The sequence below is a fragment of the Lissotriton helveticus genome, chromosome 5_1 (assembly GCF_964261635.1).
Source record: "Lissotriton helveticus chromosome 5_1, aLisHel1.1, whole genome shotgun sequence".
Taxonomy (NCBI): Eukaryota; Metazoa; Chordata; class Amphibia; order Caudata; family Salamandridae; genus Lissotriton; species Lissotriton helveticus.
In genome coordinates this window covers 45,522,798-45,549,536 of record NC_136065.1, presented here as the reverse complement: position 1 = coordinate 45,549,536, position 26,739 = coordinate 45,522,798, and the positions used below count along the sequence as shown (strand labels likewise).

Sequence of the window (26,739 nt, the reverse complement as noted above, 5' to 3'; positions counted from 1 at the left end):
GGTTTGGGCCCTGAAGAAGCAGAGGCCCTACCTGTTCGGTACTCACTTCCGGGTCCAGACCGACCACCGACCCCTCCGGTGGCTAATGCAGATGAGAGGGGAGAATCCCAAATTGCTGCGCTGGTCCATCTCCCTCCGGGGGATGGACTTCACTGTTGAGCACCGGCCCGGTGTTGACCACGCCAACGCAGACGGCCTGTCCCGATTCTTCCGCCTCAGCGAAGAGAACCCCCAATAGGATGGGTAGTTCTCCCCGCCATCAGCTGGGGGGGACGCGTGTTGGATCCGGCCTCGTAGCGTGGCCTGTCTCTGTCCCTCAGAACCCTGCGAGCGTAGGCCGGCACCCTGAGCCCCTGCGCAGCGTCCCCGTAAGAAGAGCCTGCACAAAGCAGCCTGGTCGTCTCAACCCCGATGAGCCGGAACCCCCGTAAACCCACAACCAGGCCGCATGTCCCCGTCCCGCTCCCGGCTCCGAGCGCCTAGACCTGGCGTGCCCCACAAGGCCCGGTCGCCATCTTCCCTCCCCGACATCCCTGTCTCCCTGGGCCTAGCGTGACCCCGGCCCCAGCGAAACCCAGACTCCAAAGGCGCGCCAGTCCCAGCCGGGGGGTAAAGGGCTCCCCGAGTGAGATAAGCCAGGGAGTTTCGATGGCACCTCCGGCCTCCCCTGAGAGACTGGTATCTGTCACACCTTTGGGCCTCCCCTGTGGCCCAGTTTCGATCACCCCTCTGGCCTCCCCGAGGGCTGGCTCCAGACCCGCTGGGCGTCTGGGAATTCCCGGACCCATCTTTCAAAGGGATCAAAGAGCCGACCGCCGGACCTCGCCAACGACCAGCCCCCAGGGCCTGAGACCTCCGCCTGCGAGGGTCCGGAGATCAAAGAGCAGAAGGACTATAACTGGGCCCGCCCGACAACTAGCGGGCAGTTGTATCTTGGACCTGAAGCCCTGCTGATCTGATCGCGGCTGACCCTAAGAAGACTCATCCTGAACCTCTGAGCCCTGCTGACGCTGTCGCGGCTCAAGCGGAACCTGCAACCATCGGAGCCCTGCTGACGCTGTCGCGGCTCAAGCTGAACTTGCACCATCGGAGCCCTGCTGACGCTGTCGCGGCTCGACCTCAAAGACCATCCGAGCCCTGCTGACGCTGTCGCGGCTCAAGCTGAACGGAACCATCGGAGCCCTGCTGACGCTGTCGCGGCTCGACTTCTAAGACCATCCGAGCCCTGCTGACCTCGTCGCGGCTCGAGGAGTACTCTGGTCCGGCTGGACCATCGAGACCACCATCACAACCGAGCCGACTCGACGGAGGTGAGGCAGCCAGTACGACCATCAGCCCCTATCCCCCGGCTCGAGGATTGAGAGCTGTGCGTAGGGTCCTAAGCAACAAAAGAAAATGCCAGTGCTGAAAACATTTATTCTATGCAAATATTAGTCAACCACAAACAGAAGATTAATTCCAGAGAGGGTATTGCTGTTTTAGTTGCAATTTTATTTTATACAAAAAATCACCAATTTTAATGCAAATTTTCCTATACATCAGAGAAGAAAAAAGGAAAGAAATCCAAAATGGACGGACACAATATATTACATTCAAGTGAAAAAATCACACATTCAAACATCCAATCATGTCACATTCACCACACATTCAAACGTGGCTCTAGCACTCTAAGTAAAGGAACAAGAGAAAGCGGTCTGCTGAAATTAGATAACAAGTGAAAAGCAAATTTTGAAAGGAAGTACAAAACCTATAGATTTACGTTTTCAAAACATTAATTTTAGCTTGAAACACATGGTTAATGTACTAGAAAATTGTAAGGGGTTAACAAATCAACTCCTATACTGGGAGGCAGACCACGGAGATATTAGGCCTACGCGTTTCGAATCTCCTTTAATTCAGCGGAGATTCTCATCAGGGCCTCAGGCGGCACAGATAGTGCTGTCCAAGGGCCTACGTGGGACCCAAGGGCCAGGGGAGCTTCTCTAATGAAGGACCACCGCGCTAGAGGAAACATGCGTGCGTAGGGTACGGCTCGTACTGATCCAGAGACTAAAAGACTGTCCCGCTTCCCCCTTCCCGAATCCCCCAAGACTTTGTGGTCCCTTGACCCCTGTGTATATAAGAGTGCTTCCTTCGTTATTTGCTTATATAAAGATCCTGTTACTAAAACCCACCGGTGTGGTGTCTGTTCGTAGTGTGGTGTGAGCTCAGTGTGTACGATCCTAGACCCGAAGTCCTCCCCGGTGAGGACCTCACAATCAAGACTCGGCAAGTTCTGTGGGAGAGGTGGGTCCTGATGTGGTCGGGTGAGCACAACCTGACCCTCTGAGATCGCCCCTTCTTACAGGCGTGATCTCCTGCTTCCAAAGAGGTTCCAGTTGTTTCCTGGTTCTCTTCGGTCCTCCATCAATGCAGTCCACAGAATGCGGTTTGGTCCCACCTTAGTCAATGCAGTGTCTCAGTCCAGCCCCTGGCCTTCCACGTCTCTAGGGGCCCCTCCTGGTATATCCCCGGTACTTGCATGTCCGGTCACGCTGACCTGATGTTGCCGTCCACTGCAGCCCTTTCCAGCATACGGGCCGCCAAGGCAATCTGCCCCATGGGCGATGGCTCGATTGGTGCGGGAGTGGGTTTCTCACGCTGCACTCCTTATTTGACTCTACGGCGGCCCCTCCTGGCATTTGCGTTCACCTACTCAGTCCAGCACACTGGCTATGGCTCGATCGGAGCAGGGAGCGGGCAGACCGGTCTTGACGAGCAGGCAGGGAGTGCTGCTCCAGGCTCCAGGGCAGGTTATCTTTTCCCTGGGGGATATCCCTTACCCAGCAGAGAGACTAGCAGTATTGGGCCCCCAAAGTCTTGCAGTGCTACCCCTGCTCACGCAGCACATATGTCTCAGACCCCCCTACTTATAGTCCTTTTCCAGATATAAATTGTAATTTAGTGTCTGGGTCTGTGAAGATTTATGTTGGTGTTCTGCTTCTTCGAAATGGACATCTCTCCCCTTTCTTCTTCCTCCTGAAGGAGCCTGTCCCAGCAGGCAGGAGTTCAAAGCTGATTGACCCACAACAAGATTCGGAGAAGTGACAGAGTTTACACCTGGATGTCAACCTCAGTGTTATGTGCATCAAAGGGTTAATCTGGAGCCCTCAGCCCCACTCTTTATGATTTCCTTGTCAGCCTCACCTCTCACTTCCTATGAGGTGTTTAGGCTCCTCCCTTGTGAGCTGTCACTGAATTAAAGAGCCCTCCAGTTCATGTCCTACCCGGCTTATGGGAATACAGCAATACACAACTCTGTCTGGGGGGATTCCTCTACTCCTCGTGTTTGCAACAGGCTGCTTGGGCTCCCCAAAATGGACCCCAAGGTCCTCCAGGTAATGCACCAGTGCAGACTTTTCTGCACTCGGTGTACATCTACAGCACACACATTGCTCAGTACTGTTATCTTCATGTATTATGCTACCGACAGCATACCCATATGTAGCACACTCACTGAGCCGGCGCACACTGTTCAGTACGGCAGTGTCTCTGTGCTGTATCAGAGTGTGTTACTTTAAAAACACACACTGCCAGCACACACATTTGCCATTCGTGCACTGCACCACACTTCACCCTTTGTGTAATTTATTCCTTGTGAGCACACACGCACTCGGCTCATGTTTCCATCACGCATGCACTTCCACATCTACCTGGTGTAGGCCAGGGGTGAGTTAAGCACACAACAGCAGAACTTTTACAACAGTGAGTGAGCCTCTAGGCCACACTGCAGTGACATAGGGTAAAAAGTAACTGTTCACTACTACTGATCACTACATGGTATGGTGTCACCACCGCGCTTGTGCGACTAAACTCCTGGTGAAGTGCGGTAGCCTTCCACCACTATGAGGGCAGCACTTTCGCCACTCTCCCCAGTCCAACAAGACCACACTCCATGAGACATGCCTGTGCCATGCTGCAAACGTATGATAGTTTTTGCCTGTGACAAAAAATCAGCCTTGGGGATCCAGACAACATTTGGGCACTGAGGGCGGGATGTATGTCTCTCACCACACAGAGGACTCTTCCATCCCAACAGCATGGATCTTGAGTTATTTATTCATCCATCTGACTGATTCTGTCATTTTGTTGAATTTCTTGCTTAGGTGTGGACATGGTTACCTATGACCTAGCCATCTAGATGGTATGTGCAGCCCCATGACATCTGACAAACCTGTTTACAAAGAGAAACTGACATCTTGATAGTTTTCCCACTCATAAATTACTCACTCTCCAGGGTATTATCTTCTGATTAAAGAAAACAAATATTTATTGTGATTTTAAATCCATGAATAGTTAAGGTATTAGAAACCAAATACCCTATAATCTGGACACGTTTCGGGACATGTGCATACCCTTCTTCAGGACCAATGCATTTCTAATCCTCAAAATGACATGGGCACAGTACTCTTTAAGCTGCTGACTTCAGACATTAGCTGAGCAAGATAGGGAGGAGCAGTTTCGATCACACCTCTGGCCTCCCCTCGGAAGACTGGTTTCGATCGCCCCTCCGGCCTCCCTGAGGGCTGGCCCCACGCCCTGCTGGGTGTCTGGAATCCCCCAGACCCAACTTCAAAGGATAACAGGGCCGGGTGGCAGGAAACCCCGACAAGCAGCCCCCAGGCTCCAGACCCCTGCCTGCGAGGGCTCCGGACTTCAAAGGGAAACAGGAATATAACAATGGGTGCTCTGGAATTATCGGTTGTTGAATCCTGGATGAAGAGAGCCCTGCTGACCTGGTCGCGGCTCGACGATCATCGAAGAAGAACGCTACCCAAACTTTGGAATCTTGGAGAGCCCTGCTGACTTGGTCGCAGCTCAAGCTTGGCAGAGACGAACATCTGCCTGTAACCGTCTGAGCCCTGCTGACGTGGTCGCGGCTCCCTTGAACCCTAAAGAAACACCTGAACAACTCGGCTCCCTGAAGACCGAAGGACCCTCTGTTCATTCCTGCTCGAGCCCTGCTGACTTGGTCGCGGCTCGGAGAGTATTCTGGTCCGGCTGGACCCTTGACTTTACCGTATCTCCCGGCTCGAGGATGGAGAGCCGTGCGCCGGATGTGCTGCGCATTGGCCCTAAGTAACAAGACTGTCCCGCTACCCACACCCTTGCAACTAAAACTTTGTGAACTCTTGATCCAAATGTAAATATTTGACCACGTGTTGATCATAAAGATCCACATACTTCTGTTGGATAAAGAACCTGTTCTCCAGTAAACTACCGTGTGGTGTCCCTTTGTCGAGTGGTGAGATCTCAGCGCGTATGATCCTAGATACTAGACTCTTCTCCTGAAGGGTCTCCCGCCAGTGCTCGGCAGCGTTCCTAGGAGAGGTGGGTCACGGGGTGGTCAGAAGACGTCTTCTGTGCCCCCCTGGGATCGCCCCTTCTAACATTGGTGGCAAGCGACGGGATCCGAGCCGACATCTAGAGATCGTACAGTGAGTGGCTGACACTACCTAACAAAGACCGAAAAAGACGGAAGAAAGAACCACCATGAGTCCCACTGGAACCAATGCAAGTCCTACGTTCCGAGCGGACCGGTTGGAGGAATACACTTACAGAGACCTAAAACAGTTCTGTAAAGATTTTAAAATCGTTACCACTGGGTTGAGCACCAAAGAAGATTTCCAAAAAGCCTTGAAGGCCTGGGTGGAGTCCGGAGCCCCCTCCTCCAAACAGAAGGAAATGGCAGAGAGGAGGAGCAGCAAAACGAACCAAGAATCTTCCAGGGGGAGAGCAGCGGCACCCCAGTACGAAGTAACGCGTCAGAGGGGGGCCTGTCCCCAGAAGAACTGACGGACCGAGAAAGAAACCGAAGCCACGAGCTAGAGCTAGCTAAGCTCAAAATGGAAGGAGAACTCAAATTAGCTGAAAAGAAGTTGGCCGTGGAACAATTACGCTTGCAAGGAGAGTTGGAGGAGAAGAAGCTTCAACGAGAACACGAAGCAAAGAAACTTCAACTGGAGCATGAACGCAGCCTAATAGAGATCGAACTCAAGGTGAGGAGTGAGGAAACCAGGCCCCTGGGGAACGAGACCCCTCCCCCGGTAGAAACTAAAGTACACATCCCCAAGGATGTGGTGAAAGAGTACTACAAAAACGATGACATCCAGCAATGGTTTAAAGCCTATGAAGTAGCTATGACCTCCCACCTAGTCCCACAGAAGGATTGGGGGGCCGGGTTGTGGGGTCAGTTCCTGAGCGAGGGGAGAGACACCCTGCTAGACCTGCCATCCACAGTACTGAACTCCTACAGCCACATGAAAGAGGCCCTATTAGCCAGGTATGGGGTCACCCCCGAGATGTACAGGCAACGATTCCGAGACTGCAAAAAAATTCCCGGCACCACGTAGGTAGAGTACGTGAACTTTTACAGCAGGGCCTTCCAAGGATGGATCAAGGGCAGCAAGGTCACCACATTCGAAGAATTGTTCGACTTAATAGCTTGGGAACACCTGTCCACAAATTGTTTTGTAGAATTACGCCAGCATCTCCTAGACAGCAAACTAACAGACCCTTGAAAACTAGCCGGCGAAGCAGATCGTTGGGTGAACAACCAGGTCCCCCGGGCCCCCATGGGAGACTATGCCCGGATCAGTCAAGGACCTCTCCGCCAGAGAGGGGGGGAGGCCAAGGGAGACAGCGGGAATTCCAGTCAGGTCCCCAGCGTAGCCCCCCAAGAAACCAACCCCAGAACTTTCCATCTCCTCCTCCGTCCAGCACAGGCCCCCCAGGTAAGCAAGGGCCCGAGTCAACATAACATGTTACAAATGCCAGCAGCCAGGCCACTATGCCAGTGACCCCCAGTGTCGCATGTACCAAAGGTCAGTGACTGCGGGCCCCCAGCCCGACAGATGGCCACCGTGGTCCTAGGAGAGTAGGTTGAGGATACGGAAGAGTGGGAGCCTGCAGCCATGTCCCTGGTCCCCCTAGGAGACCGAGAAATGACCCCTGGAGCCCACCTGCCAGCCATCACCAAAAAAAACGGCAGTGGGTGACGGTCAATGGACACAGAGTAGGGGCCCTTCGCGACACCGGGGCAAGTGTCACAGCTGTCCGCTGTCACCTGGTCACCGAGGAACAGATCTTACCCCACATCTTTTGCCCAGTTATTTCCTCCGACAATTCGGAGAGCCTCTACAAACTGGCCCAAATTCCTTTCGAATGGGGGGGAGTTGCCGGGACGTTGCGAGTGGCCATCCGACCCTCCATGCCCGTGGACTGTTTACTGGGCAACAATCTGGAGAGCTCCCTGTGGGCGCAGGTAGAGAGGAAGGCCCACCTAGGAATGCTGGGCCTACCCAAATGGGTGTGCGCCACCACTCGGTCCATGACTGCCCGACTGCCCCCCCTCGGGGGAGTCGAGCCAGAAATCCTAGGCCAGACCCCAATCGATGGGGACAGGGGCGGGCTACCCGAGCCCCGTGATCTCCCCACGGGAGGAGAGCCCGTCACAGACGACGGCCCCCTAAACCCCGACCTCGAACCTGTCGCCGAGTTAGGCGACCTGCCCGAGTTGGCTCAGTGGCGCCACGAGGGGGGCCCCTCCCGGGAGGAGTTCTGCCAGGAACAAGCTACCTGCCCTTCCCTCATCGGACCCCGGCAACAGGCCGCCGCCCAAGCTGCGGGCGACCAGTCCGGAACCCATTGGGTCTACTGGGAGAACGACCTCCTGTACAGTGAGCATAAGTCTGCCGAACTAGGGTCAGCCCGGGTGCTGGTGGTACCCCTACGATTCCGAGACTTCCTCCTGGGCCTGGCCCATGACGTACCCTAGGCAGGGCACTTGGGTCATAGAAATGGAAATGGGTAACCTATCACCGATTGGTCACCCATTTCTATTGGCCAAAAACGCGAGCCAACATGGAGGCCCACTGTAAGTCTTGCCCAACGTGCCATACCAGCGGGAAGAGCGGACGGAAGCTCAAGGCCCCCCTCCAACCCTTCCCCGTCGTCTGTATCCCCTTTGAGCGAGTGGGGATCGACATTGTGGGACCTCTGGATCCCAGGACCACCTAGGGTCACCGATTCATCCTAGTCCTGGTGGACCATGCCACCATGTACCCCAAGGCCATTCCCCTCCGAACGGTGATGGCCCCCGTGGTGAGGCGGGCCTTGATGGGGATATTCTCCCGAGTGCGTTTTCCCCGAGAGGTCGTGAGCAACCGTGGAACCAACTTCATTTCGAAGTACATGATGTCTTTGTGGCAACAATGTGGAGTGACGTACAAATTCACCACCCCGTACCACCCCCAAGGGAATGGCCTGGTTGAGCGGTTTAACCGGACTCTCAAGGGAATGATCATGGGCCTCGAGGAGCCCCTACGGCGCAAGTGGGACATCCTCCTACCCTGCCTCCTGTTCGCCTACAGGGAAGTCCCCCAGAAGTCCTTGGGGTTCAGCCCTTTCGAACTGCTCTACGGACACCCCGTCCGGGGACCCCTCAGCCTGGTCAAGGAGGGCTGGGAGGCAGCGCCCCGAGACCCGCCCCCAGATGTGTTTCGATACATCCTGGCCCTCCGGAACCAGACTCAGAAGTTCAGAGAGCTCGCAGAGGCCAACCTAGAGGCGAGTCAGGAGGAAATGAAACGCTGGTATGACCAGAATGCCACTCTGGTCGAGTTTCAACCAGGCCAGCAGGTATGAGTGATGGCCCCGGTGAAACCTTGCGCCCTCCAAGACAAATGGACCGGGCCCTTCAAAGTAGTGGAGCGGAAGAGCCAAGTCACCTATTTAGTTGATGTACAGTCCCCCCGGAACCCCCACCGGGTTCTCCACGTGAACCGCCTCAAGCCTCACTTTGTGCGGACGGAGTTGAGTTTGCTCCTAGCCACCGACGATGGGACGGAAGAGGACACGGAGCCTCTCCTTGACCTCCTGTGTGCTAAGGAGAAAGATGGCTCCGTAGAGGGAGTGAGCCTCTCCTCCTCCCTCACTCCACAGCAACGCGAGGACTGCCGCCAGCTATTGGGCAATTCTCAGACCTCTTCTCCCTTGTCCCCAGGGTCACCGACTGGTGCGTCCACGATGTGGACACGGGGGACAGCCCGCCGGTACGGCACAGAGCCTATCGCGTCCCTCACAGAGTCCGGATCTGCATCCAGGCCGAGGTCTCTTAGATGCTAGCCCTGGGGGTAGTCGAGCCTTCTGACAGCCCTTGGGGCAAGCCTGTGGTACTGGTTCCCAAGGCAGCCGCCCCCGGTACTGCCCCCGAACTGAGGTTCTCTGTAGACTACCGGGGGCTCAATGCAGTCACTCGAGCTATGCTCACCCTATTCCCTGCGCAGATGAGCTCATTGACTGCCTCAGGTCTGCTCACTACCTCAGCACCTTCGACCTGACCTGCGGATACTGGCAAATTGCGCTCAAAGAAGGAGCCAAGGAGCGGTCCGCCTTTTCCACCCCGGATGGACACTATCGCTTCCGGGTGATGCCCTTTGATGAAAAATGCCCCGGCAATCCTTCCAGAGACTGGTTAACCGGGTCCTGGCCGGGCTGGAAGAATTCAGCGCCGCGTACCTGGACGATATTGCGGTGTTCAGCTCTCACTGGACCGAACACCTCCGGCACCTCCGGAAGGTATTGATGGCCCTGCGCCTGGCGGGCCTGACCGTCAAAGCCAGCAAGTGCCAAATTGGACAAGGCTCAGTGGTCTACCTGGGGTACCAGGTCGGGAGCAGACAGGTAGCCCCCCTCCAGCCCAAGATCGATGCCATTCTGGTCTGGGAACCCCCCACGACTCAGACCGAAGTCAGGGCCTTCCTAGGGCTCACCGGTTACTACCGGAGATTCATCAAAGGTATGGCAGCTTAGTAGGTCCCCTCACAGGGCTGATCTCTAAAAAACAGCCAAAGAAAGTGCATTGGACCCCCTCCTGCCAAGAGGCGTTTGAAGCCTTAAAGACCGCTATGTGCACCGCCCCCGTGCTTCAAGCCCCCGACTACTCTCGAGAATTTGTGGTCCAAACCGACGCTTCCGAGCATGGCATTGGAGCAGTCCTATCTCAGCTCAATGAGAAAGGCCTAGATCAGCCCGTAGCCTTCATTAGCCGGAGGTTACTGCCCAGAGAACAACGGTGGAGCACCATTGAGCGGGAAGCATTCGCAGTGGTTTAGGCCCTGAAGAAGCTGCGGCCATACCTGTTCGGAACTCACTTCCGGGTCCAAACCGATCATTGACCCTTACGATGGCTGATGCAGATGAGAGGAGAGAACCCCAAACTGCTGCGGTGGTCAATTTCCCTCCAGGAGATGGACTTCAACGTAGAACACCGCCCCGGTACTGACCACGCCAACGCTGACGACCTATCCAGGTTGTTCAGCCTCAGCGAAGAGAACCCCCAAGGGGATGGGTAGTTCTCCCTGACTTTCAGCTGGGGGGGACGTGTGTTAGACCTGTCCTCGTGGCGTGGCCCTCCCTGACCTATATCGCCCCGACAATGACCCGTGCACCGCCCAAACCCCTGGTCGTAACAATCCCTGTCCGATCCACTCCCCCCATGACCCCACAGAAAGGACGCCCCCACACCCCATCTCACCCGAAGGCCTCCTGTCACCATTCCCTCGTCCCTAAAATGGCTGACCCCGGCCCCAGCGAAACCTAGGCCCTAGACGCGCCATGCCCGGCTGGGGGGTAGAGGACGTCCCGTGAGCAAGATAGGGAGGAGCAGTTTCGATCACACCTCTGGCCTCCCCTCGGAAGACTGGTTTCGATCACCCCCTCCGGCCTCCCTGAGGGCTGGCCCCACACCCTGCTGGGTGTCTGGAATCCCCCGGACCCAACTTCAAAGGATAATAGGGCCGTGTGGCAGGAAACCCCGACAAGCAGCCCCCAGGCTCCAGACCCCTGCCTGCGAGGGCTCCGGACTTCAAAGGGAAACAGGACTATAACAAGGGGTGCTCTGGAACTATCGGTTGTTGAATCCTGGACGAAGAGAGCCCTGCTGACCTGGTTGCGGCTCGACGATCATCGAAGAAGAACGCTACCCGGGCTTTGGAATCTCGGCGAGCCCTGCTGACTTGGTCGCGGCTCAAGCTTGGCAGAGACTAACATCTGCCTGTAACCGTCTGAGCCCTGCTGACGTGGTCGCGGCTCCCTTGAACCCTAAAGAAACACCTGAACAACTCGGCTGGAGCCCTGCTGATTGGATCGCGGCTCCCCAAAGACCGAAGGACCCTCCGTTCATTCCTGCTCGAGCCCTGCTGACTTGGTCTCGGCTCGGAGAGTATTCTGGTCCGGCTGGAGCCTTGACTTTACTGTATCTCCCGACTCGAGGATTGAGAGCCGTGCGCCGGATGTGCTGCGCATTGACCCTAAGTAACAAGACTGTCCCGCTACCCACACCCTTGCAACCGAGACTTTGTGAACTATTGATCCGAATGTAAATATTTTACCACGTATTGATCATAAAGATCCAAATACTTCTGTTGGATAAAGAACCTGTTCTCCAGTAACCTACAGTGTGGTGTCCCTTGTCGAGTGGTGAGATCTCAGCTCGTACGATCCTAGATACTAGACTCTTCTCCTGAAGGGTCTCCCTCCAGTGCTCGGCAGCATTCCTACGAGAGGTGGGTCACGGGGTGGTCGGAAGACATCTTCTGTGCCCCCCTGGGATCGCCCCTTCTAACAATTAGGCCTTATCTTGGTCGTGACATTTAAGTGTTCATCATGGGGACTACAGCGGTCAAGTTAAAGAGAGTTTCAATATAAATATTTTGGTGGTATCTAATAGTCCCTCTCAGAGTTTTTGGGAAGTGTTTTCCTGGTGTACACCCTTCATTCTGTAGTGGTTGTTATTTTACTTGGCGTTATACGCCCAATAGTATTGACAGCTGAGTGAACCTTTCATTGCTGCTAAACTCTGGTCATCGGATCATAGCTCTGCTCACCAGCCTCAGGGTTGCGACTATGCCCCGGCAAGCTGGGCCAAGGACATCCCTTTCTGAACTTGACTCTCAGGGTAGCGAGGTTGAGCAGTCAAAGCCTTCTTAGGGAGGTAACCGGGTGGGGCAAGCACTCAGGACTCACCAGTCAATCAACCAACACAGTAATGTTATGTCTAGCCCAGTGCTTATTTCTAGTTACAAATTTACTGAACAATAGTTCAGTAAATTTATAAATACAGGAATGCTATGTACAGTCCCAAGAAAGTTCCAGCACCCCCTCTGGTGCCTTCTTCCCTCCCTAGGAGGTCTAATGTTTATAGACCCCAGTATGCAATATGGACCAAGGCATTATTCATGCACAGCTTCCCTTTAACATCAATCTCCTTACTGGCTTCTGCGTAGATCAGTTCAATGACTTATGTCTCAAAGAGTTCACAGGGGCAGAAACTATAGTGCTCACACTGCAGATTTCTCCGAAACCTTTGCTCTTTCAGTTTATTGTAAGTTAGGCCTCATTTACCTTCTCAGTGGGGTTGTGGCTCTCGTGGAGTTGGTGGACGTGCTGTGCGTACCCGTTCCTGTAGCTGCACCTTCAGTAGAAAGCTTTTTAATATCTAACCATCTTTTCTTTGCGCCTGACAGGACAAGTTAAGAACTGAGAAGCAGAAAATTGAATCTGAGTTTGAAGAACTGCAGCAGCTCCTGAAAGAAAATAAGCAAGCACTGCATGCAAAACTAGAAGAGATGGAGAAGAAAATCACCATGGTAGAAAATGCAAATATCACCAAACTTTCCAATCAAATCACTTCTCTCAATGCCCTGATAATGGAGATAGAAAAGAAGTGTGAGGCACCGGCGTGGGAACTCCTGAAGGTGAGATACTGTTTGGTAAATACAACAAAAGAAGGAAGTGAATTAGACATATTTTGTATACAGTGTTACATGTGTTGACAGAACACACATGATCTCCTGCCAGGGTCAATGCACAGTGACGCCATGCTCTCCGACAGGCACACAACATACAGACAGACATTTTTATACTGTCGCCTTTTATGCTGAGAGCTCAATACAATAATGTTAGAAATGGGATTCTGGTTGGCGCGGGTTTGCGTCTAAGCCAGGCAGAAACCACCTCTCTAGTCAGGGCAAGGGAGTTACACGCTAAAGATAACCCCTGCTCACCCCCTTGGTTGCATGGCCCGAGCTTTGCTGCAATGTGTAAAGCATTTGTGCAACACACACACAGCAGCAACATACTAGGCACACCGCAAAGGAACTCCACACAAGGTTATATATAAAAATAGCCTTTGTATTGTCATAAACACATTAGAATAGTAATCACACAATATACACTGTGCCAACTGGCACTAGGCAATATTTACAGGGGATTATATACACATGACAGGGCCAATTGGGCCACTGTCAGAACCATCACAACGTGAAAATAGTAATTGTAGAACCAATAATAAACATAGAACACAACCAGTAATTACTGGCAAACACTGTACTCAGCATTATATCCTGAAATACAAACCATACTATGCACCATATCACATCAGGCGTAAAATAATTATGCGCCAACCTCATAAGCCTAAACATATTGGACCATAACCTCCTAATCATGAATCAAATTAGGGGCATAAATCACAGTAGAGCATAACCTCACAAGCATAAACCACATTATGCAAATAACCTCATACATAAACCACATTAAAGGCATGAATCAGGGTCCATTAACCATATGTTCGAGGCATATGAGCTGCAGATCTCACACTGAACATTAGATCGCCACCTGGTGTTGGGCTCGGATGATTGCATGTTGCTGTCGAGATAGGAGACTCCTCCCTTGGACTATAGTGCGCATGGGCATCGACTCCATCTTTAGATTGTTTTTTTCCGCCACTGGGTTCGGATGTAACTTTTCCGCTCCAATTCGAAATCTACTTAATAGTAGTTTTTCGGCGCGTAAACAATTACAAACTTTGCCAAGCAACTTTCGATATCAAAAGGCATCGATTCGACTTCACCAGTTCGATTACGGTCGTCCCCGCCGCCTGTTGGGCCTATCCACGCCGTCAGGCCTACAACTCATGGAAAGGACGCCATTCAAAAGATGCCCCGAGTGTGGAGCAAAGTTTCCACACAGTGACCATCAAGAGGTCTGTAACCTGTTCCTATTGCCAGATCACGACGAGTCCAGCTGTACAGCCTGCGCATCCTTTCGTTCTAAAAAGACCATTCAGGATCGGAGGGCCCGTCGATACGATATGCAGAGATCGGCTCCGGAACCAGTGGATATCTTCGACGAAGAAGCATGTGTCCCAGAGGAAGATTCAGGCGATCTCCAAATCGTATTCGAGGCAGACGATTCCATACCTTCGGGTCAGCGCGTGAGTACTACTGCCCCTTACACAGACCCAACACATAAATCGAAGGCAAAGGCCAACACTCCGCCTCCGCCTTTTACGACCGAAAAAATACTTCGAAAGCCCCGCCATCAAGCCCGGCTCCGAAGAAAATGCTCAAGCCTTCCGGTAGCTCCGTAATGAGCAAACCGCACGTGCCGATACTACCAGCTCCCTCGGCACCGAAACCGAAGGAAGCCCCGGTTCCGAAAGACAATACAAAACCATCGGCTCCTAAAGATAAGACGGCTCCGAAAACAATGAAGACTACTTCCGACGCTTCGAAGCCGACGAAAACAGCTTCGACTCCAAAGCCTATATCTTCGTGCCAAAACCAGCAAGGCCTGCGTCTGATGCCCAAAAGCCCACGAAACAGGCTTCAACTCCAAAGACAATATCTTCGGTGCCGAAATCTACGCCAAAGGACCCTACAACAGCTTCTAAGGCTAAAGACAAGCACCAACCATGTCTGGAACTGAAAAAATCGGCGCTGAAAGGAGTTCCTCAAGAAGAGGATCTTTTTCAACCTGATCCTTTGCAAAAAAGGATCTAGATTGACCCTAAAACAGGACATGTTTCCACTACACCACAAAGAAAGAGAAACGCAGATTCAGCACCTACACCTAAAGTGCCTGTCAAGAAGAAGGACTCTGCCACATCTCCTATGCATCCTTCTTCTCCTGTACCTTCTCCTCCACCTCATTCTCCTTCAGACATTTCACCTCAAAATTCTCCTCCTCATTCTAAACCATATACATCTCCTCAGAATGATGATGAGTATAGCATAGGGGGAGGGGGAGACTCAGATGAGCCTTTTTCCTATACACCAGACTCGGAGTTCTAAATCCCACAGGATGTACCAGATATTCCTGACCCACATACATATCCATCCAAACCTTGCCCTCCAGAAGACTTGGTTTTGGATACTTACTTAATAGAGCTGCCATCTATCATAATGTCACAATGCACTCAGATGAGGCAGAAGAAGATTTCTTATTAGACACTTGTGAACACTCACAAACATCTGTTCAAATACTGCCTATGATTGAAGGGGTCAATAAACATGCCCAGAAGTGTTTAACCCCTTCCGTGCTCATGACGAGCTCAGCTTGTCATGAGGCACGGTGCTCGTGTGCTCATGACGAGCTGAGCTCGTCATGACCACACCCATTTCTATTATAGTCCAGCACAGCAGAAGGAGATCCCAAGCAGAGATGGTGTTAAAGATCCTGTGCGAGCTAGGATCATAAACCCAAGAATAGAGAAAAAGTAAAGACCAGCCCCGGCAGATCCTGCCTACATTAAGGGACAACTACCCTTAGATTCCCTTGTCGTTTCAAATGCTAGGGAAAGGGCAAACTCCCAAACATCAGGGAAGCACCACCCCTGATAAGGAATCAAAAATAATAGACGCTTCAGGCAAACAAATAGCTGCCCAAGCTAGCAATACATAGTGCATAGCTAACACACAAGCCCTCCTCGCAAGATACGACAGAGCTCACTGTGATCAGTTAGAGAAGCTTTTACAACATCTACCTGACCAATATAAAGCACAGGCAGATGACTTATACAAGAAGGTAAACTAATCTCAAATGCCTTAATAAAATGTGCACTTGATGTAGCAGACACTGCATCTAGGGCAATAAACACTAGTGTCCTCCTTAGACGTCATGCTTGGCTAGGCATTTCAGGATTTAAGCAAGAGGTGCAAACCACTATCTTAAATCAGCCATTCAACCAACAACAATTGTTTGGACAAGAGGTAGACACAGCACTTGAAAAAATGAAAAAGGACACTGATACAGCCAAGTCTATTGGAGCTCTGCAATCCACCCCTGCTAGAGGCTCCTTTCGCCGCTCCTTTTATAGAGGAGGCTCCAAACAAGCTGGAGCAGACAATTCAGTTTCCTTTAAAAATAGTACACAAACATCTTCCGATAGAGGATATTTTAGAGGAGGCTATAGAGGCAACAACAATAAGGTCGAGGAAATAACAATAGTCAAACCTCTCCCACCACAAAACAGTGACTTTCTTCAACTTCCCCAACATCATTCCACTCCTGTAGGGAGAAGACTAACACAGTTCCTACCTGTCTGGAATTCCATCACAACAGATAAGTGGGTAAGACAGATTATCCAGTATGGCTACTGCCTAGAACTTACAGCTACCCCTCAACATATACCACCCAAACAGCGTACAATGTCTACAGAACGTCCTACGCTGCTCGAGCAAGAAGTTCTATCATTGCTTCAAAAGGACGCAATAGAAATAGTTCCGTTACAACAAGAGGGAACAGGGGTTCACTCGCTGTATTTCCTAATACCCAAGAAGGACGGGACACTAAGACCGATTCTCGACTTCCGGCCCCTCAATCTGTATATACACTCAGATCATTTTCATATGATCACATTACAACAAGTGCTCCCACTGTTGCAACAAGGCGACTTCCTGACTACACTAGATCTACAGGACGCCTACTTCCACATTCCCATACATCCTTCTCACAGGAAGTATCCAAGGTTTGTGCTACAAGGACAACACTATCAGTTCAAAGTCCTTCCATTCGGGGTCACAACCGCACCAAGAGTGTTTACAAAGTACCTAGCAGTAGTAGCAGCACATCTCAGGAGGCAACACATCCATGTCTTCCCATACCTAGACGATTGGCTCATAATTGCCAAATCATTAAATCAGTGTGTCCAACACACATCCCAAACAATTTAGACATTACACGACTTAGGGTTCACAGTAAACTACACCAAGTTGTATCTCCAGCCCTCTCATGTACATCAATACCTAGGGGCTACAATAAACACGTCTACAGCTCTAGCATATCCCAGTCCAGCCAGGATACACAGCATTCAGGCGTTAGTCACAAAGTTTCTTAACCAACACTCTCTCCCAGCCAGAGTGTTCATGCAATTAATAGGCATGATGGCAATATGCATTTTATTGTACCATATGCAAGATTGAAAATGCACCCATTGCAAGAATGTCTAGCACGTCAGTGGAACCAGGCTCTAGGACAACTTACAGACCTGGTGTTGGTGGACAGCCGCACACATCGCTCTCTGCAGTGGTGGAACACCAAAAACTTGTCCAGAGGGCGGCAGCTCCTCGAGCCTGTTCCACAAATAATACTGACAGCAGACGCATCCCTGACAGGATGGGGAGCCCACCTCCTACACCATACAACTCAAGGAAGATGGACCACTGAACAAAAAGAGCTCCACATCAGTCACCTAGAGCTGCTAGCGATATTTTTAGCGCTCAAGTCCTTCCAAGTACATGTACAAAACAGAGCTGTCTTGATCCGGACAGACAACATGACAGCCATGTACTATATACAAAAACGGGGGGGGGGACACACTCTCTACAACTGTCCCAGCTTGCACAGAACATTTGAAGATGGACCATTCCACAAAAAATATATCTATTGGCGGAACACCTTCCAGGAGTTCACAATCAGATAGCAGATCTGTTAAGTCGACAGACACAAGAGATTCACGAATGGGAACTACATCTGCAAGTTCTCACACCATCTTTTCAGAAGTGGGGTCATCCAGACATAGATCTGTTCGCCACACACGAAAACACAAAATGCCCAACCTTCGCCGCCAGGTTTCCACACCCGTTGTCCAAGGGCAATGCGATATGGATGAACTGGTCAGGCAGATTTGCGTACGCTTTTCCGCCACTCCCACTGATACCATTAGTAGTTCGCAAGCTAAGACAACAGTCTCTCAAAATGATCCTGGTAGCTCCCACTTTGGCACGCCAACCGTGGTTCACAACACTGTTAGAACTCTCTCTATTTCCCCACCAAAGACTGTGTCTGACACCATCCATGCTAACACAGAACCATGGAAACATCAGACATCCAGATCCAAGTCAACTGAATCTGGCAATCTGGCTCCTGAAGTCTTAGAGCTGCCCAATCGTTGCAGCTTCCCACTGTCAAGCGGACAACTGTGGCCAAAAAGCCCCGACCATGTGCCTCGATCGGCACCATCTCACCGGAGCCCTCGGGGACTCTTACTAAACAAAATTGCCCCCAGCATTGGAGCGCCCCACAATGGCGGGACCGCTCAGGCACCAACAATGTACACATGGAGCCCCCACTCACCGGAACTCTCTGGGCTCCTCTCGTCTCGGGCGGCATGCTCAGGAGAGCCCCCTCTCCTCTGGGACTCTCTCTCCTGACTCTCTGGTCCCACACTTGGATCTTCTCCGGCCTCCCCGGACTGGGGACAGGCACCGGGGATCCTCTGCCGCATACGCGGGGCTTCCCTTAGCTCACGGGAGCCCTGCTCACTTCCTGTGGCATGCGGCAGGCTCTGCCCACCGCCAGGCAGCCTGCCTGGCTTCCGGTTTGCCACGCTCAATCATGGCGGCCCCCTGGAGATTTCCATATGCGGGGTGGGCACCCGCAAAGTAAATAAGCGGGGTGGGCACCTGCGAGGCAAATATAAACTCCTCAATGCAGACTGGGCACCCGCGAGGCGAATATAAACTCATCAATGTGGGGTGGGCACCCGCCGTAAATAAAGATAATTCGGCATGAGAGCTGGGTGGGCCCTCATGGCGGTTCCTCCTGGTCCCCAGCAGCAACACGCCCCAGCAGGTTCAGGAACAAGCACAAGCACCCAATCATGGGGTCACAACCCCTATACTTACACTACCTCTCTACTTTGTCTGCAATGCAGGGTTTGGGGGAACCAGCAAAAACTGGTTCAGGGGGAATTGGAGCACTTTGTTTACCAGGCTCCTCTTTCCCTTTGTCAGGTGGGGGCTCAGTAATCAGACACATCACTGGGGCGGAGCCAGCATTGTACAGGCTAGGCACAGACCTATTCATGGTCAGGGGATTACTCCTCCAACTACTCCCAATGCAGATGTCCCATTCAGCCTACTGCTGACTCACCCTGCCCCTCCTGGAGCCACACACACCTCCCAGCCCCTGTCAGTCAAAAACCAGACATGCAATTCACGTCAGGCACCTAGACACATAGCACACAGAAATGCCAACTTCTGAAAGTGGCATTTCTAAAATAGTCATAATAAATCTGTGCACACCATTACGCAGCATTTATTATTACAATTCCAAATATACTAAACCTGACCATGCTGCTCCTCTAATATCTGGAATTACCACTGAAACACTTAACAGGGAATCCCCAATGCATCCCTATGGGAGGGCAGCCCCACAGTAGTGAGAAACCAAAATGGCTGTCTGTCACTACCAGGACATGTCACACACTTAAAGTGCATGTCCTATATTTTACCTACAATGCACCCCGCCCATAGGGCTAGTTAGGGCCTACCTTTGGGGTGGCTGATATGCAGGAAAAGGGGTGTCACAGACATGGCACACACTGTAGGTGCCACGCCACAGCGGCAGTGACACTGCGCACACAGGCCCTGCAATGGCAGAGACCTTAGATAGGTTTACAAGGCTACTTTGGTGGATGGCGCAATCAGCGCTGCAAGCACACCAGTAGCATTTAATTTACCAGCTCTGGGTATATGAGATATCACTTGAACAAGGGACTGACAGGTAAGTTACATATGCCAAGCAGGTGTAGACCAATCTTAACAAATGTAACACAGAAAGTGCACGCACTTTACACAGGACAGCAGTGCTAAAGTGCCCGGAGGCCTAAAACCACCAACACCATGTCAGAGAAAATGCTAGGAGAAAAAAGTTTAGTGATGACCCCGCAAAAAGGGCCAAGTGCAACACATATACAAACAGTTCTTACCGTCACATATTTATTTATTTATAGAGTTTTATATAGCGCGAACGTGACCCACGAGGGTATCAGAGCGCTTTACAGTAGAAGAATATTAAAGGATGAAGTAGACTACAGTCAACAAAAACAAATGTCCCAGTTTGTAAAGAAATAGAGATCAGGGAAAGAAAAAAAAGGAATACATAGCAAACCTAGAGGACCAGAATAGACACATGCATACATGTATATACATAAATATATGTATACACATGTACATACACACAAACACACACATGGATGATCAAGCATATCAACATCCAGCTAGTATTGAGCTGCATGCAGATATAAGGCAACAAGGGTTGTGATGAAAATCTTAAACTCAAATACATCCTGTATTTAAACTTAAACTTAGGACATGAATTTGATCATTAGTAGTCTTTTTACTTCCTTTCTGAAAATAATGAAGGAGGTGATTCCACGCACAAGTGGTGGTAGAGAGTTCCAAATCTTTGGTGCAATCCCTGAGAAAGCTCTACAGCCTGTTCTCTTCTTCCGGAAGGATTGGGGTTTCAGAAGGAAAGTGCTCGCGCTTCGTAATTGTCTACAGCCTCCAGATTTTTCCAACTTTAGCGCCAGATAACTAGGTGTACTGTTGTGAATTGCTTTATGCGTCATGCAAGCCACTTTAAGGTGTATTCTTGCCTCATAAGGCAACCAATCCAGTGCTTTCAATGTTGGTGAAATGTGGCTGTTTCTTTTAGTTCCTGAAACCAGTCTAGCCGCAGCATTCAGGGCTGCTCTCAGCGGAGCAAGTCTGTATTTAGGGAGACCAGCGAGGGTGGAGCTTCCGTAATCTAGTCTTGGTAGGACTAGAGCTTGTACTGCAATTTTTAGATCAGCCTGAGGGAGGAAGTGTTTGAGTTTCCTTAATATACTCATCTTGTGATTAGCTCCCTTGGTGGCAATAGAAATGTGCGACTGCATATTCAAATGTTTGTCAATGTAGACACCTAGGGATTTTGCTGAGTCTATGATGAGGGGGACACAGTCAAAGGAGGTTAGATGTTTTAGCCAGAGGTCTATCTTAGGAGCGTGATTTGGAGGTGAGATGAGAATGAATTCAGTTTTTTTGGTGTTCAGCATCAGGTGGTTGTTAGTGAGCCAGCTTTGCGTGTTCATAAGCGTAGTGTTAAGAGCAATGATGTCATCAGGTGAGGTGATTTTCAGGTATAGCTGGGTGTCATCCGCGTACAGGTGATATAGAATGTTTGCTGATTTCAATGCATTTGCCAGAGGCTCCATTAGGAGATTGAAAAGAATGGGTGAGAGGGACGATCCCTGAGGCACACCAAGAGTGACCATGGAAGGTTGCGAGAGTGAGTTTTTAATCTTGAATATTTGGGATCTATTGTTCAGGAAGGAAGAGAACCATTGTAGCACAGTGCCTGAGAGGCCCATCCTTCTTTTCAGTAGAGACAAGAGGTTGTCGTGTTTGACCGTATCGAAGGCGGAGGACAGGTCATGAAGAATCAAAAGGCATGATTCGTTACGGTCAAGCATAGTTAGTATATCATCCAGAATGTGAGTGAGTGCGGATTCTGTGCTGTGCCCTCTTCGGAATTTAGATTGGTGACAATCTAAGAGGTTGAAGTTCTCAATGTGATTGCATAATTGAATTTGAACACATATCTCCAAAAATTTAGCCAAGGTGGGGATGTTGGTTATAGGACGGTAGTTGTTAGGATCAGATGGGGAGGCGTCAGCTTTCTTTAATATAGGAGTGACCTGACCTATTTTAAGACAGTCCGGGATGACACCTTGACTCAGGGAGGCGTTTACAATTTTTGACCATAAAGGTAGTATAGAAGTTTTTAAGATCTTGAACAGGGCAGGAGGCAAGGGGTCCGAGAAATGATTGGAGGGGTTGATTGCTTGGAGAGTGTTGTCGATAGATTGTTGAGAAATTGGAGAGAAGGTGTGCCAGGAGGCATTATTTTTTGTGACTTCCCTTGGGTTATTAAAATGAGCTTCAAATAAAGCGCCCATTTTGGGATCTTGTGCCATGGGTTGAGAGGGGGCCAACTTTGATTGGACGTCTAGCTCAATAGCCCTAGTCTTTTCATGAAAGAAATTGGCAAGCACGTCACAAGTAGGCGTGGCCAGATCATTTAGCTCACTATGGTTAGTTGTATTGCATGATTGTTGCTTGACGATTTCAAAGAGTTTTTTTGGACGGTTGCTAGCTTGGTTCAGCTGAGTTCGGAAAAAGTCTGCTTTTGCCTTAAGAATCTTTCTACTGTAAGAATTCCGCAACCTTCTAAGGAGCTCCAGGTTGTTAGTGTTAGGAGCCGATTTCCAAAGACGTTCAATGGCTCTTAGCTGTCTACGATCCAAGTTCAGATCTTCATTGAACCAGGGCTTGGAAATCTTAGAGGAGACATTTTTTTCCTGTAACGGCGCTATGGAGTCCAGAGTTTCGAGCATCGTGTCATTGTAGAAGGTTGTAAGGTCATGTAGATCAGTTATATCAGTCATGAGGGTCAAAGCGGAGTTGCATTGGTTTACCAAGGAGATGTGATTGATGTTTTGTAGATTCCGTTTCAATTGCCTTTATTTGGGGGGTTGACTCCTTTTTTGAATAGCTTCGATATTGATGGAGAAGAGGATGGAATAATCATCAGACCAGTCACAAGAGGTGATGGATTCCAGTAGGATGAAGTTTGATTTTGCAGTGATGAGGTCCAATGTCTCACCCTTGTTATGTTTTGGACTGTCACAGAATTGGAATAACTCCTGTTCAACCAAAAATTCTTTGAAGCAGCAAACAATCTGATCATTTGCATTGCTCCAGTGGAGGTTGAAATCCCCTAGGTAGATATGAGGAATTAGAGATTTGGGATTGGATGCCATAATCTCCATAATCTCATCTATACAAGTCAAATTGTCACCTGGGGGGTGGTAACAAATGTGTAACTTACTAGTGACACGCTTAGTATCTGAGATACTAATGCATAGGTAGTCACACGAGGATCGCTCAATGGAATCCGCTTGTTTTACTGATAGTGAGTTACGATAAATGCAGGCTACACCTCCACCAAGTTTCTCGATCCTATCAAATCGGATTAGATCATGTGAGGGAGGAACCAGTAAATCGAGGATGGGAGATGAGGAGCTGTTTAGCCAAGTTTCTGTGAGGACCATAATGTCTAAATCTTCATTTGATATGAGATTGAAGATATCAGTAGCATGTTTGCTGGCAGATCTACAGTTTAAAAGCCCACACTTCAGCTTGTTAATCAAGGGGATTGAGGAAATCTGTTCTAAATTGATATTAGTGAGGTTATTTTTGGGTGTAGGTTCTCTGAGAGGGTTGGTTACAATGGTTTGAATGACGTTGCAGTGGGACTTGCTATTAAAAGAGTCCAAGGCATAGGATGTAAGAAGATCATCAATGTCACTTTCTGAGAGCTCATTGCATGAACTCTTTGTCCCCGAGAGGGAAGATAAGCTGCCTGGAGTGGTGGTTATAGGGAGTGTGACTGTGGGTATGAGGCTACTAGGTTGGACATAGTTTGGGTTGTGCTGAGTAATATTGTCAATGGGGGCATCCGTAGGGCAGAAGTTTCTCATTTGGAGATTGATAAGATTCACTGTGTCATTGGTGGCTCTATGTAAGATGAGAAGATCTTTTGTGATGGTTGAAATATTAAGAATATCGTCCTTAAGATGAGATAGGCCTGTGGCTAACTCATTGATTTGATCAATCAGGACAGAGATGGGAGAGTATGTAATGGGAGTTGGTGTATGGACTGTTTGGTGAGGCGAACTACTCGTAGTGTCATTATGCATATCCAATGTGGGAGTGAAAATGTCGCTAGGCAGCCCGTCAGGGTCTCCCCCTTGGGGATGTGGAGGGGTCAATGAATTCTGCGAATTGATGGGCGGATTGAATGTAGCCATTGTAGGGGTTCCCTCACATAATGTGACAGGTAGTGGGAGAGTGGAGTCTGGGAAATCCAATATGTGGGATTGTATATGCTAGATAAGTGTAGTGGTTGAAAGAATACCCTCAAGCACCACAGCGGATGGAATGTGCGTGGAGTCTAGATGGTCCCCAATGTGTGAAGGAGGTGGGAGGGAGTTGGGGATCTCCAGTATGGTGTTATCCAACGAGGAGGGCCAGGATAACTTTGGAGTATTAGTCAGGATGTGATCAGTAGCGAGGCTTAAGCTTGTATCTTCAGTATTGAGGAAACCAAGAGTGGTATCAGCCGGCTGGACTAGTTGGCAGTGATTACTGGTGGTTTCAGTCGCACTGATGGTAGGGGCTGAAGGCAAACCTAGCACGCAAGAGTCAGGAGACCCATGTATAAATACAATAGTGGAGTCTGGCGGGATAGGCGTCAAGATAGGGGTGGCATTGGTCAGGTTGGGAGGGTCTGATAAGGTATGCTGGAAGGGGGGCGATAAGGAGACATCTAAGTCCAGGCGATGCAAGGATGTAGAAAGTGTGTTATCCCTATTGTTTACTGCTTTCTTGCGAGTGGGGAAGAGCCTATCAAAGATATCTAGATTCGCGTCAGAGGATTGTATTAGGATATTGCCATTATTGTAAATAGTAATGGTGGCATTTAAAGGGTAAATGTCTGAGGCAGTAACCATCAGTTTGATGGCATACGGAGATTTCTTCATTGAGGAGATATGTAGCATAGCGTGGAAGGTAGTTCTCCATTTGGCACGTTTATTAGTGTGGAAGATAAGGTCATTAGCAATAATGCCCTTGTTAGAGCAGAAGTAGGTATCTAAGACGAGAGTCTCCATATTTGTTATCATAAGCCGGTGTTTGAATTTCTTCGATGCATTTTTTGTGAGTTTAGCTGGGTAAAGAATTTTGTAGGCATTGTGGCCTGCGGGTTCCAAGTCTAAGGGCATTTTTTTTCTTCTTTTTTTCCCTTTTTATTTCCTCCTTTTCCTTTCCTTTTCCCCTTTTCCTTTTTCTATTTTTTCTTTCTTCTTTTCCCTTCCCCCTCTTATCTCTTCCTTTCTTTCCTTCTTCCTTTCCCTTCTTATCCTCTCTTCCACTTTATTTTCTCTTTCCTTCTCTTTCAATCCTTCAGCAATCAATTCCAAAGATTAGATATGAAGTCCAGTGAATAGAGATTTAATAATTTTTTTTTAAAAAGTGCCTTTAATATATCCAAGACGTAGTATAGATACTTAAATCTGTTTCATTGTCTAGAATAGTAATGAAAGACCATGTACAGATGAGTTGAGGTCATGAGCAGGCACAGTGTTAAATCCAAGAAGCTTGATAATTGAGTCTAGACTTGTTTCCATGTTTACTACTAATGGAAATGAGTCACAAGCCGGCGCCATTTTAAAGTCAGGCATCAATCTCTTGTGCTTAATTCAGGGGACTTTTAGAAAGCACCCCAATAATCAAGATCTCACCTCCGTAGGAGACAGCCGGGAGAGCAGACAACCCTGGGAGAGATCCATAACAGGACCGATGCAGAGTGACGGATCACACTATGGAAAGTAGCAGGGCGAGAAACACGATCAGCCCTCCAGCTACTCTCACTAGCAGTAGATTCCGGTATCGTGGCAAAGTGAAGACAGGACAGTGTGTGCGATCATCCCCGCAGCCAGGAAGGAAAGCGGCACATGGCAATAACCGAGGAGGGATAGCGGCATCGGACAAGCCCCATCAGACCTGGACATGAATACGGCAAGCGCGGCATCCCATAATGGCCGTCATTCACCCTGTGCGATACAAATACCGGATCGGGCACCCTCTGCTGAGCATGGAGTAAGATGATCGGCATGCGAGGGAGGACAGCCTGCGGTGTGATACGGTCAGTGGGCGGAGCAGGATGCATACAATGATCCGTTCCTAGCATCTGTGTTCGCCAGGATCCCCATAACCAGGGGCAGGTCACCGCCATTTTAGGTGGACATTGCAACCACCGATTCCGCTGGCAGACCTCCAACAAAAGCAGGTTCCACTCGCAACTTAGATGTACATGTCATACATGCATATATACATGTCAATAATCCATCTCAATATGAAGATGAGTTGTTTTATATTAATGCATTTTTTCTATTATGGGCGACACAGCACACCAACCAATCCCAGTGACAGTAATTAACATATGGAGACAGAGGAGCAAAATGTAAAAAAAGCTGAATAAAAATGTGCAACATAGTGAGAAGCAAAATCTGTGGGAATTTGAAAGAAACAAAGTTTCTCAGAAGAGTGAACACACTTCTTTCTGTTCTACAGCGCTTACTTTTTTCCTATTGAAGGACACTACATATTTTTATTTGCACGAACCTCATGTTAGGGTGAAAAGTGAGCTATTTAATTAAGCATTTTGAAAAGGTAATGATTTTTTATGTTTTTATTTATTGCCATTTTGTTATATCACAAACAGCAGATCATATATATCAATAAATATATCAGCATTTGAGTTCACACTGGAAACAGTAGTATTCGATATATCAGCGAGCAATATAGAAGTGGAATTAGTGTACATGGAAACGTGTTGTTCAAACAATATAGCAAATGGATTTAACAAAGTCGTTAACGCTCCATCAGGGTGATGCCAAAAATAGAAAATTATGATTATAATAACAAAAACTGCCAAAAACAGATTAGGTCCTTGAGGGCAGGAACA

General features: G+C 49.6%; 1 pseudogene; it reads left to right on the top strand.

Annotated features, from left to right (window-relative positions):
• Positions 1-26,739, top strand: part of LOC144752937 (E3 ubiquitin-protein ligase TRIM39-like) — a 188,071-nt pseudogene that overhangs the window by 95,352 nt on the left and 65,980 nt on the right.